The following is a 12665-nucleotide window of genomic DNA, read 5'->3' on the forward strand; positions in this document are numbered from 1 at the left end:
AAAACCAGAAAAGGAGTCTCTGAAGACAAATCCTGTTCTGATACACTTATAAAAAATGCTTCTGTTTTTTTCACCCTTCAATATTTATTACTATTTTAAATCACGGGAACCTTTCCCCTTCAAGACAATTATTCTGTTTTATTTAAAGAGTTTTAACATAGGTTGTGTCAGGTAGTAAAACTGCAGCCTTAACTTGTGGTTTTATCTTCCCTGTATAATTTCATTGGCTATGAAATTAATTGCCTTTAACTGACATATGTCTTCGAAATACGTGACTATAGAATTTACATATTATCATTAGGTATTTGGGTATTTTGGACTTGAGGCTTTAGCCATGCATTCCAAACTCTATGTGGATAATAGATCTATTCATGTCAGTAGGCCTGATTTTATGGACTATATTCTAACTTGCCATGCTTCCATATTGTAATTAACTTTAATTGTTTTATTTATTGATTCTTCTCTGCAGAATTTGATGGGAATATTAGAATCCAACATAATGGGCATGATAGAAGTTGAAGTGAAATATATGAAGAAATCTAAAGATTATGTTTCCTGTTACTGCTTGTCCAAAAATACTATTTAAACTGCTTATGCCTTTAGAAAGGAGTAGAGAGGAGATAATACTTGTTTCTATAATGCAAGGACTGTTGGAGTGCCTACAAGAAAAGCATTACCAGGCTCTATTTCATTTCCTGATAATCACCAGCATTCCTATGTCCTTGATTTATCATCCTAGAGGACTGAATGAAAATGCTTTCAGGCTACATGCATCTCTCATAAGGATCATGAAACACTATCAAGCACTTCAATCACTCATTAATTAAAGTTTTTAACAATATAAGCAAGGTAAGAGGATGAGATTTCAGTGGGAGGTAGGTGTTGTGAAGCCCCCATCAGGTGTTTGTCTTGATCTCCAGACACATAAATGCCATTAATATCTAGTCATAAGTGACTTAAGAGAACAAGTCCTATTGATTTTTCAATCACTTACACACTTGTGAAAACCCCACTCAGAATTGTTAGACTTGTTTTCCAGGGGAATAAATGGATTGGCACAATGATTAAATTCAGCATTGCTGCTGATACTTTCTGAAAGCTGGAACAATGGGGGTTTGGCTTGGGTTTGTAAATGCATTTACACTACAAATGCAGCTGAGAGGGTCCCCCAAGAATACATTTCTTTGGAGCATGCATATGGAATATATCCAGGTTTGAGTCTGGCATTGTTGCTGCATGGGTGAGTGTCTTTTAAATAGCTGGATATACTGCTAGTATGGTTTGAGTCCATTAATTTCTAGTTTGTTAACTTAATTTTGGAGGAAGGGGTTCCCAAACCTTTTTGGAATAACATGGCTTTCCTAGAAAGTGTATCCTTTTACCCTACAGTGACAGACAGAATTCATTATCTGTCTACTTAATACCTGTATGTAGTTTCTCTGGCATCCCCAGCCATTGCAGATATAGTAAAGTAAATCAGGAATGTCCATAAGGTGTGTTTAATTTTTCTTAATGAAATTTAGTAGTTTGAGCTATAGAGAAACTGTGTGCACAGCTGAGCAAACAGCAAATGCCTGCCAAGTGCTCTACAGGTGAAGTGGAGATTACTGCTGAAGAAGAGTAGCTCCCAAATCTTGAAGATGTCTTACCTGCTACCACACAAGTTCAGACTCATACTTAGTTTTCAGGTCTTCTGAAGTTAAATGGGAAACCTAAACAGTTTTGGCCTTGCTTCCAAAACATTTTAGGTAACATAAATGGAAGTTTTTGGACTTGTTTTCTTGATTGCTCCCTGCAAAAGCAACATGATGAAAAGTAACTATCAACTGAATGCAATCAAATGCCAGCATGAGATGGTGTTAATCTTTCTCTGGCACACTTGACGATTAATGAAATGAACGTATGATCTGTGTGCCAAATAAACTCAGGGCTGAAATCAAACAAAACCTTTCTTTCAAGAAAATAATTTGCTTTTCGGTACTCCAACTGACACAGGAACAGCATGTTCTGATTTTCTATTATTCCAAACAGGAGCTTACGTGATGTCCATAAATTAGAGTCTATATCTGATGTCACAGATTCCTTCCTACTGAGAAGTTTTTAAACACTAGAATATTTCTAAAATATATTCCTCTGTGGCAGGGGAATTCAGTTCCTGAAACCTGCCTTTGTGGCCCAGAAATGTGTAGCCCATACATGCCATCTTTTGTTCTGAGTGTGGGGTATTGCACATTTCCTCCCTCCTTACTGATGGATTTAAAGGATAGTTATGCTTGAGGCTGAGTGCATAGGCATTGTCTTTGTAAAACCTCTTATGAGGAAGATTGATACTTTTATATTCTGGTATATACCCAGTGTAGACCACCAAGAAGCACATGAAGAATGTAAAGAAAGTATGTTCTTACTGCACGTGTGCTAGTGAACAGCATTGAATTGGGAAGAGAAACTCAGGAGTAAATAACCCAAATTTATGCCAATTGAAGCCTACAACAGCAGTCTTTTCCTTTTTTAACCTTCAGCTCCATCAGTTTGATTGGGCTACAGTGAGATCCATGGGTGGCAAAAATGGCTGTTGCTCCAGTGGGGTTACACTGTATCAGAATAGCAATAAATCTACTTTCCAAATGAAATAAACTCTTCCATTAGCTTCTTGGGCTTTACAGCATTTGCCAAAAGTATTTCTGAAGTATTTTCTATATTCAGGCATCTCATGCACACCTATGGATGGTGCATGCTCCATCATTTGTAGGAGTTTTCAGAGATTACATACTTAACTGGATTCTTCTTAAAGAGGCTACTGAAATAACAATTTTTTGAAGTGAGCCTTACTTCAAAAAGACAAGTGTACTTGCTGTGTATTTTTTGTCTGTACGTGGCACTCCCAAATTGCACAGAACTAGAGATGGTTCTGGTCACAGTCAGTTCCTGTCCTCTTTCCTCACGTGGCAGCCTTAGCTGAAAAAAATATCAAATCCATCACAAAACTTATTTCAGAGTTTGTGTGACTAAAAAGGGTTTATAAGTAGTGTTATGATAGAAGTGGCACAAAGTGTAGAAATAAACCTCATTGCATGGTAAGGCAAAAGGTTATCAAGCAAAGAATGGATTGTGATCTAAGTGAAGGACCTGATGGCTGCAGATTTTTACCAAGTTTTCTTTCTTCATTGTTACAAGCAAAGAAACAAAACCTCATGGTCTAATACTGTAATGCACAGTGACTGTCAAAACACAAAGGACTTGAATCATATTCCTTACAAATATATTCCCCATCAAATGTTGGGGAAGAATAAAGTTTGCATTAAAATAAAGGTATTTTCTGATAACGAGATCAGAATGTTAATTATGTAATGCTAATGTGTAGTGTCAAGTTTGGATTTTTAAGAAAAGTTAAATTACTAATTATCAGCTTATTAAGTGAGGATGGACCAGTGTTCCTTCTGAATGATTTATTGTGATTTTTTTTTTTCCCCTAAAAATATATTTTGATATAGTTTATATTAAAACACTATAAAAGCAAAGATTACCACTTAACATTTCATTTTTGTCAGGAAAGAATCTCCTGCAAAATACTTACAAATGAGTCTCTTCTGCAGTCTTGACTGAAATGCATTATGCAGAAATCTGACAACTGTTCAGTACAATTTGCAAGCTGCAGAAAATTCAAAATAGTCTTTGATGTCTAGGCAGAAATTCACTGTACAGCAGGGAGTTTAGGTTGGTTCTCTGCATTTTATCAGCCCATGTTGTGTTTAATTAAGACATGGCAAGCATCTCAGGATTAGCCTTTGACAGCTGAGAGTTTTTGCTTCAGGTTAATAAGCCTGCTTTTTTTTTCTCCTCTCCCATTTTCCCCCTTCATAAAATTCCAGTAGGTTGTCAAATCTTCTAATACTTTTCTTGAAGGAGCCTTCTTTTGGATAGAGATATCATATTGGCACTGGTGTGTTCCTCAGCTTCATGCCGAGTAACTGTCCCATGTGAACTGACTGGATTTTACTACATAGCAGAAGCATTTAATGTAATAAAATTCATATCTGACAGCAGGTATAAAATAAATGTTGGATGTGAGGACTGCAGAAACTGTCCTCACAAGAAATCAGTCAATATGGATTGGAACATACACTAATGAAAACTAAATGAAAAACAACAAAAACCTTAGCAAGAACAGCAGAAAATAATAACCAAAACAATTGAAAGAGTAATGATGTTTATTTGCACTTGTTATCAAATATTGATGATTATTATAAACCAAGAAGAAACTGTAGTTAAGCAAACACTAATAAAGTGAAATAATATTATACTTTAATGATTAAAAGTGTCATCTTAAAGAAACAAAAAGTGTGGAGAGAAGAGGGAGGAAATGAAGTCCTGGGCATACCAAAAATGGATCAAGAGAGTGATTTTTTCTGAGAGAAGGCACTGAAACAATCAAACCAGCTGCAGAAATAAAAAAAAGAAAATTATAGCTTTAGCAAATGAATGTGAGTAATTATATTTCCATCACTTTGTATTATATTGTTTGTCTTCTTGGGGTAAGATTTAACTTATTCAAAGTCTGAACTCTTCTGACTGCTAGAACTTGGACGAAGGGACTAGTCAGAAGAACCCCTGAGGGAAAGGAAAAGCTTGTGTTCACATTGTAATGGATCATATCTGAAAAGTGAAAGGTATGTACTGAGCTCCTGGGGCTTCTCGTCCTCAGTTTTTAAACCCAAATTTTCAGGGATTTTAGAGCACTGAGTTGCATAGCTCCCTCAACTTGGGAAATGAGGAAAGGTAGGAAGATGGTTATTTTTTTGCAGAAAGTAAATGGAGACCTGTAGCATCAGAAACATAATACAACAGTAATAAACAAACATCCTGAATAGCAGCATTAGCTAGAAATTGTTGGAGAAATAAGCTATGAGTTGATTTGTCCCTTCAAATAAGACGTAAAAAAACAGGAGAGAGGATGATTGTCATTTATCTTGCTTTAAGATAACTATATTAATTTATATCAATGGATATCCTATATGTCCATTTATTGTAACCTGGGAAGTGTTACAGGAGACTGAATGTTTTGTGTACTTTTCTAATGGTTTCTGATTGAGGGGAAACTGTAGAAATGCTACACATTAAAATAATCAGCAAGGGCATAGTAAATACAAATATTACACTATATTTTAACATGACTTAGGAAAACAATTAATATACCATTGTGGTATTAAGGGAATATGCGATCATTTTGGGCATTTAGAAGTTTTGTTAAGGTGAACAATCTAGATCACAGCACTTCTGTGTGATAAGGGAAGAGAAGCACATCCACGGGCCAGAGGCTAACACAAACAAGCAGACATCTCTAGAACTGTTTTCAAGATGCTTTTGTATTTTTGCTACTCTGATTAGCAGAAATCTTGAGTATCAGCAGACTGAATATAAAGGTGTTCGTGCTGAAGGATAAATAGTAGCATTTTCTACCAAATTCCCTAATCTCCTCTTTTCTGCACTGTAAACTATCATTTTCATAGGCATTTCCGTATTTCTTGTCCTTCCCCTTATCAGTATCTGGTTTCTTCCCAAAATTTCACATTCTCTTTTCCTTCACCCCTGAACTGTACATTTAATTGGATTCATGCTTATGTTTGGTGGGGGTGGAGGGAGCGATAAATTGTTGCAAACATCACCCTCTGCATTATCTGGAGTAAGAAGAATATGAGGGAAGAGGTCACATGTCTAGTTAGCACAATTTTCTCTTTCCTCCCATGGGTTTTTGTTTGGCTGATTACTTATTTCTTTATAGTTGTTGCTGAGAGTATTTAACCCAAAATGTAAAAGTAAAACAAAATATGATTGTCCTTTTCCTTACTCTTTTTGTTAGTTCCAGTAATTGTATTAAGAATTGTGTTTGGCAAGTAGAATTTTATAGGCATATGTGATGGTGAACTCAGTTAGTACAATATCATAAATGCTCCTAAATGGAAAGTTTTATTACAGTTTTGTCTTCTCTCCTTCAGAATGTCACAATTGTACTTATGGTTGGCAGTAGGTGAAACTTCATAGACTTCTGTAGATTTATAAACTGTGCCCTAAGAGTCCAATTTCCAGAAATTCCTAGAATTTCTTTCATATTTTGTGCAGTACTTTGTAAATCTTTGACTAACTAAATGATGAAGAAAAAAAGTCAACCAAAGCAGTAATTGCAGGTTCAGTGCTGAGTAAAAGAAATAATTGCAGATATTGATTTGACTTAAAAAACATCAACTACACTGAATCCCCTCTGCTAAATGTAACAATAAAAAGACTGTTAGAATTGGAAATGTTTTGCTTTTATCCTTATGCTTTGTTTTTAACCTGTCCAAGCCATTGCTGAAGCAGAAAATGCAGCATAATGGATGGAGATTTAACAAAAAAGAAAAGGATGACCTATGCTGATGTAATGTTTTCTGTCATCTTTTGTGTGAGTCTCCCATTTTGTCAAGTTTTCTAAACAAAACTCTTTAATTGTAATGTGTTTCTTAAACGAAGTTGGGCTTGAACATGGATATATTTCAAAATAATTTCACTAATTCTCAACAAATGTTACTTGCTGAGTATTATCATTTTCATTTGTGCTTTAGAATTTCTGAAGATGTAAATTAATTTAGATGTAGTCCTTATCAGTCTTTGAAGAGAATGTTAATTATATCTGGCAATAATTGTTTTGCAGAAAACTGGGAAATCAGCCTGGATCTCTTGAATGGTTTATGATTCAATCCCACTTCATGAGTAAGCTTTGCCAACTGTTTTGTTTTTACCATGAAAGCTTTATATATGTGGGGGTGTGTGTATACACACACACATATTAAATATATATGTATGGAGTTCTTGTAAGTCTGCTTACACAAAAATGTAAGTATACACTGTATTTCTTTTCTGATAGTACTGTTGAATTAGATAAGGTTGAATAGAAACAGATTGGGACACTGGTAATTCAGGATATGCTTTTTGAATAGGCAAAGGAGCTTTTTTAAGAAAAGGAGATTAAAATGTTGTGCCATAGCTTTCAAAAATGTTCTGTGCTTCAAAGAAAAATACACTTATCTAGCTGCTACAAGATGAGACTGAACTTGGTGATGACAAGTGTGACAACAAATCATCCTGTTGCTCACTGGAGCTCCAGTCAGTCTCGTGTTCCCTCTGCAGTGGTTTTTTTGTCCTGCTGCAGTGCCACTGTACATCTGATAGTGCTGCTGTATTGTACTCTGGCACAAATGAAATCTGCCAGCTATTATTGCAGTAGCTACAAGTAATTGCTTCATACTTGCACAAATCTTTACAGGTTATAAAAAATTAGCAATTTCTGAAAGGGTGTTGTGTAATGTTACGTCGTACCTAGTTTTTTTTAATTACAACATAGGTAATTCAGAAGCATACATTACTGGATCATAATCATAAGAATGAGCCAGTTTCTGTCACTTTTATGTACACTAAGTAGAAAATAACTTGGGTTTAAAGGGATTATTGCCACACTAATGAAAGTTTCAGGAAAGGAATGTGTATCAGGAAAGCTGCAAGTGAAGAGGCTGCAACACTGACAGTGATGACTATTTATGTTTCTAACAGTGATTAAAAATATTTCCCCTGAAATTCTGTGTAGTTATTCTTAGCCAGTTGTATGTTTGTGAGTGCTTTTTGACTTATATTTTGGGAGTTAAAATACAGAGCTAGATACTATGTCTAGCAGAGCTATATGATATGCTACCACTATCCTGTGAGAAATGCCCAAATGGAATTTCCAAAGATAGCCTGTGAAGCAGCCCCGTGGCCAGGAGCTGAAACACATTGATTGCTACTCCTGAATAATCAGGGTGTAACCTTTCCCCTCCCTACTTCACTTTTTCATTTGCAAAATTGAGCAGTATTAATAAACTATTTGAGTGGGTTTTTCTCCAAATATGTTAGATTATGCTCTAAGTGGCATCTCCCTTGCATAGCCTGTACACTGCTCCTGTTTCCAGTAACACAGAAAAATGCAGTTTCATCTCATCTCTATGGCTACGTGGCGTTATGCAACATGACTTTTGAAAAATTGTAAGAGATGGGCTTCTTTTTTCTTTAAATTTTTTTTTTCAAGGTAAATAAATTCGTTCAGTCTCAGGGAGAAGCAAAATACTGAAAATAACAGTATTAGAAAGGCCAAAGGGTTCTTTGTGTGTATGATATATAATATTTCAGAAATTATTTAACTAATTGGCAAATTGAAGGACCGAAGCTTTGCACAAAAGCTACTTTGAAAGGGATTCCTTACTGAGGCCTTGTTGTATATACTTCACCCTTACAGTATAGAAGGGGTTGTTGTCTGTATGATCTCTATATATACATAGAAATATATATAGAGAAAATATATAGAAGGGACCTGTTGTCTGTATGTCTTTTTTCACTTCCATTTCTTTCCTAAAAAAGGAGTTACTGTGTTTTCTTCTTTCATGGTAAGGAAATGAACAACAGCATAGAACACTTAAGATCTTCCTGAATGACCTTTGTATACTTTGAAGTTTGAATAAGCCAAATAACACCACCATGCAATTGAACTAAACTTTTAAGGCCACTCAAAATGTCATGGAGATCATAAGATGCCTACACATTTGATTCTTGGTTTGGTGAATGAAAAGAAGATGATGACTGTGACACTCAGAACTATTTTTCATGGGAGCAAAATTTAAAAAAAAAGGGAGAAAAATAGGGGCAGTGGGACTGCTGACTGCCTAAAGGGCAGAAGTTGCTGAGTAATTAATTAGCAACTGATTCCAAGCTTAAAATCCATTTCATGGGTGTTTTAGAAATGGAGCTATTTTTTTCTTTGTAATAAGTATGATATGGATTGTGGCAATGAAGAGTTTCTATTCCCTCCTTCCATCTGTGTTCTACATCCATCTGTCATACTTTATCCCTGTTTAGATTGAAAATGTGCTGGATTCGTGCAGTGTTTGTATTTACAAACTAAACAACCCATAGGCTGCATGGGACAGAAGGTGTGAGAGCTGCTGGTGTCACCACTTGGCAGTAGGACCTCGGTGACAAGAAAGAGGCCATTTCTGTTTCTGGAGTTGTTAAATCCTGGCATCCAGTGCTTATCACAAAATAACTAAGGAAACAAAGCACATTTGCACTCTACTGTCCTAAGGACACAGCACTCCTGAATAATAACAGATCATCCAAAGGACAGCTGGAAACAACTGGCATCTGAGTGACCAGAATGATAACACTTCCTTAAATACAACACTCAGGCTCATCAATAAATAGATTTTTTTTTTCCTCAGATAACAAAGCCAAATATCTGCTACTGTATATACATGTTCTGTAGTCTTTGCTGAATCTTTCATTTGATCCAAACTGGATTTTTTACTAAAATTACACGAGCATTTATTTTAGATTTAAAAGCGCTATTCCAGTCTGCTGTAAATTTATCCAGTTAACTGTATGACAGCACTTTGGAGATAAGAACTGTTCCTTTTTCCTTGAGAGATATGTATTTCATATAAACAGTAATTTACATATATACTTACTCAAATTATGACTAACAGGCAGGTTGAAACTGCAGATGAATAAATTGGGAAATTTAAAATTAGCTCAGAAGTATCCTTACTGTATTCCTATAAAGTATGATTGTATCAGTAGAGCAGCAGAGGGCAACATGGCCATGACATGAATCTGCACTCTGAAATGGCACTTTTCTTGGTTTTGATTTTTTTGAGTTTTGGTTTTCAGTATCTGAACTTTTCAACTAGAAGTACTGTAGCCTGATATTATTAGACATTGAAACATAGAATCATTTAGGTTAGAAAAGACCTTTTAAATCATTGAGTCCGACCATTAACCCATCACAGCCAAGCCCACCAGTAACCCACATTCCTCAGTGCCACATCCACATGGCTTTTAAATCCCTCCAGGGGTGGCAACTCCACCCCTTCCTTGTGTAGAAGGGCTTGACAGCCCTTTCAGTGAAGAAAATTTCCCCTGATATCCAATCTAAACCTCCCCTGGTGCAACTTGTGGCTGTGTCCTCTTATCCTGTCACTTGTTACCTGGGAGAAGAGACCGACCCCCACCATCCATGGGTGGCTCAGGGGTGTGAGGGTGGCTCTCTCACACAACAAAACCAGCTTTTTTTTTTTTCACCATGGTAAAGTGAAGAGGCTCTTTGGCTATGTTAAAGGATTCAGTGGAGACTTTTCCCCTTCGTTCACTGCTATTCTTTTCTGTGTGCCAGTACAAATGATTTATGCTGTGACACGTGGAGCTGGACTAAGAACTGATCTGACTTAAAATTTTGTCTAGTGGAAAAAACAGGGAGAAGAAATGGGAGAGTGTGTGTGTGTAATTTTCAGTGGATCACCTTCTTCATTTTCACTGTGTAACCAGGCAAATAGCTGTGTTGTCATCATGGTGCAGCACCATATATGAATCAGTAGGTCACTGAGTAGATGGATAGCAAAGAATGCTAAACTGTCAATGCTCCTAAAGTCATAATACATATCAGAAATATCAGATTATGTCCTCATTTCTGTCTTTGTAGTAGAGATTCTTTTTCCTAGTAACAGTGATACTCTGGAAATGTCCCATAAAGCAGGCAGAGCAAAGAGCAGCTTATGTGAGTGCTGGCAGATTAGGGCCTGCACCAAAACTTGATCTGCAGCATTACTGCACCTTATATGAAGAAGCAGTTCCTCAAAAGAAGTAGCAACTTCCATGCAGATTCTGTTGTCAGATGACAAAAGGCTATGGTATGGATGTTTGAAAAAAAAAAAAAGAAATTCAACTGGAAAAGATACTTTGACTTCAGGAAAAAGCTACATACTTATAATCTATTTATTTAGGAATAAATTAAATTGTTCCTGTTCACTGGCATGATGAAACTTATTATTTTCTTAAGAGAGTTCCCCTTATAAAATAATATGCAATTTTTTTGTGTAGTAAATGAAGTCTCAGTGTGTTTCGCACTTCATTTGAGCCATCATAAACTGTCACGTTAATTCCAGAGCACAATATTTTTATTTACTTATTTTAAAATTTGTATTACTTTTATCATGACAAAATAAGCAATCTCCAGCCATGCTATTCATCTAATCAGAATAGCATGTGAAGTTAATTTCCAGTGGGCTCTTTGTGAAGCACGTTTATTCCCCCCTAACGACCTGCATTCAGCACAGAACTTCCACCACCATCACTTCCACCAAAAGTACCACCTTATGACAAATAAATGTTTGAGATTTGCTTAGTCTATTTTTTTATAAGAGAAAATGTACCACAGCATATAAAAATGGAAATTATGTTTCAGAAAATTTAAAATTTTTGGATAGCTTCCCTTCAAAATCAGAGCATGAGAAGAATGTGTCTTATGAAAAGGGGAGACAAAATGTTGAGAGATTGAGTATTTTAAATGAATGAATCCTCAGTTTATGTTTCTGTAATCTAGAATAGCACTGATAGTGCTAGAATAGCTAGGATACAGTTAATCTAGTTTTTGAGCATAGGAACTGTGCAACCTTGGGGATACTGATCCACCTTGAGTTCTACTATAAGAAGAAAAGAGCAATCTTAGGGATAATACTGTACCCTATTCCATAAAAACTGACTGCCAGAGGTGATTGGTATAGGGATCATCCCTGTACTTAAAGTGCTGACCATTGCCAGAACTGGACTAATAAAAAGTATTTTATCAGCAACTCAGTAGCTTTCACTTGTTCATCCAGTATCTAGTCCATAACCACAACCATAATTCAATTGCAATATGGAGTTCTTTTATTCTACAAATAAAAATTCTGATTATTGCAGTACTTTATTCTGATCTTTCCCTCACTTCTCTCATTCATTTCTCCCTTAGTTGATTTTGTTCTACTTGCTTGGGTCTTAGTCATTTCCACGCCTCTGAAAGTGTTCTACTTTCCAAGCTGATGTGCAAAAACCATCTCTAAGAAGCACGCTAATTATATGGATGGGTTTGGTGACCACAGCTTAAATTTCAAATAGCAATATGCAGCTCTTGAATATTTCTGTTCTATATAAGAGCTACATGATTTTGGAACCTCTCAATTCGAGTTTCAGTAGCATACAGGATTTGTCTTTTAATAACTTAGTGTAGGAGAACTGCAGTACCCCAACCGTCTGCTTTATGCTGAACTCTCTGAAGCAGCCAATTTTGTCTTTCAGAACGTGGCTGCTGCACATGCTGGGTGCTGATTACAAGTATTATCTTAAGAGAATCACTTCTCAATATTTAAGAAAATTACTCTTCTTTTAAAGGCATGCTTTTGTGCTTTTATACTCCTGCTGGCTCATCTCACCAGGAGGGAACTGAAAAATACTCTCATTCAGTTCCATGGCTGTCTTTGCTGCTGCTTTGTGTTTAGCAAACAAACTGGGAGGAAAAAGAGGACTACAAATAATCAACAACCTGCAGCTTCTCAAGAAGCAAAGAAAGTAGCTTGGCAACAAAAAGAAAACCTGTGCTATAGTGCAACCAGAGTGGTTTGTCCGTGTAACAAGACGGGAGCAGTGTCTGAGAAGGGCCTGAAACAGATTCAAAGGTTCAGAGCCTTTGGGCACCTGATCTGCTTTACACAGAGCTCATGAAAATCAAATGCAAGTAGGAGCCCCGCAAGAAAGAGTGTAACCAGAATACTTGCTGTCAGGTAGTCTTCCTTCCC

This window comes from Pseudopipra pipra, chromosome 11 (assembly GCF_036250125.1).
Source record: "Pseudopipra pipra isolate bDixPip1 chromosome 11, bDixPip1.hap1, whole genome shotgun sequence".
Taxonomy (NCBI): Eukaryota; Metazoa; Chordata; class Aves; order Passeriformes; family Pipridae; genus Pseudopipra; species Pseudopipra pipra.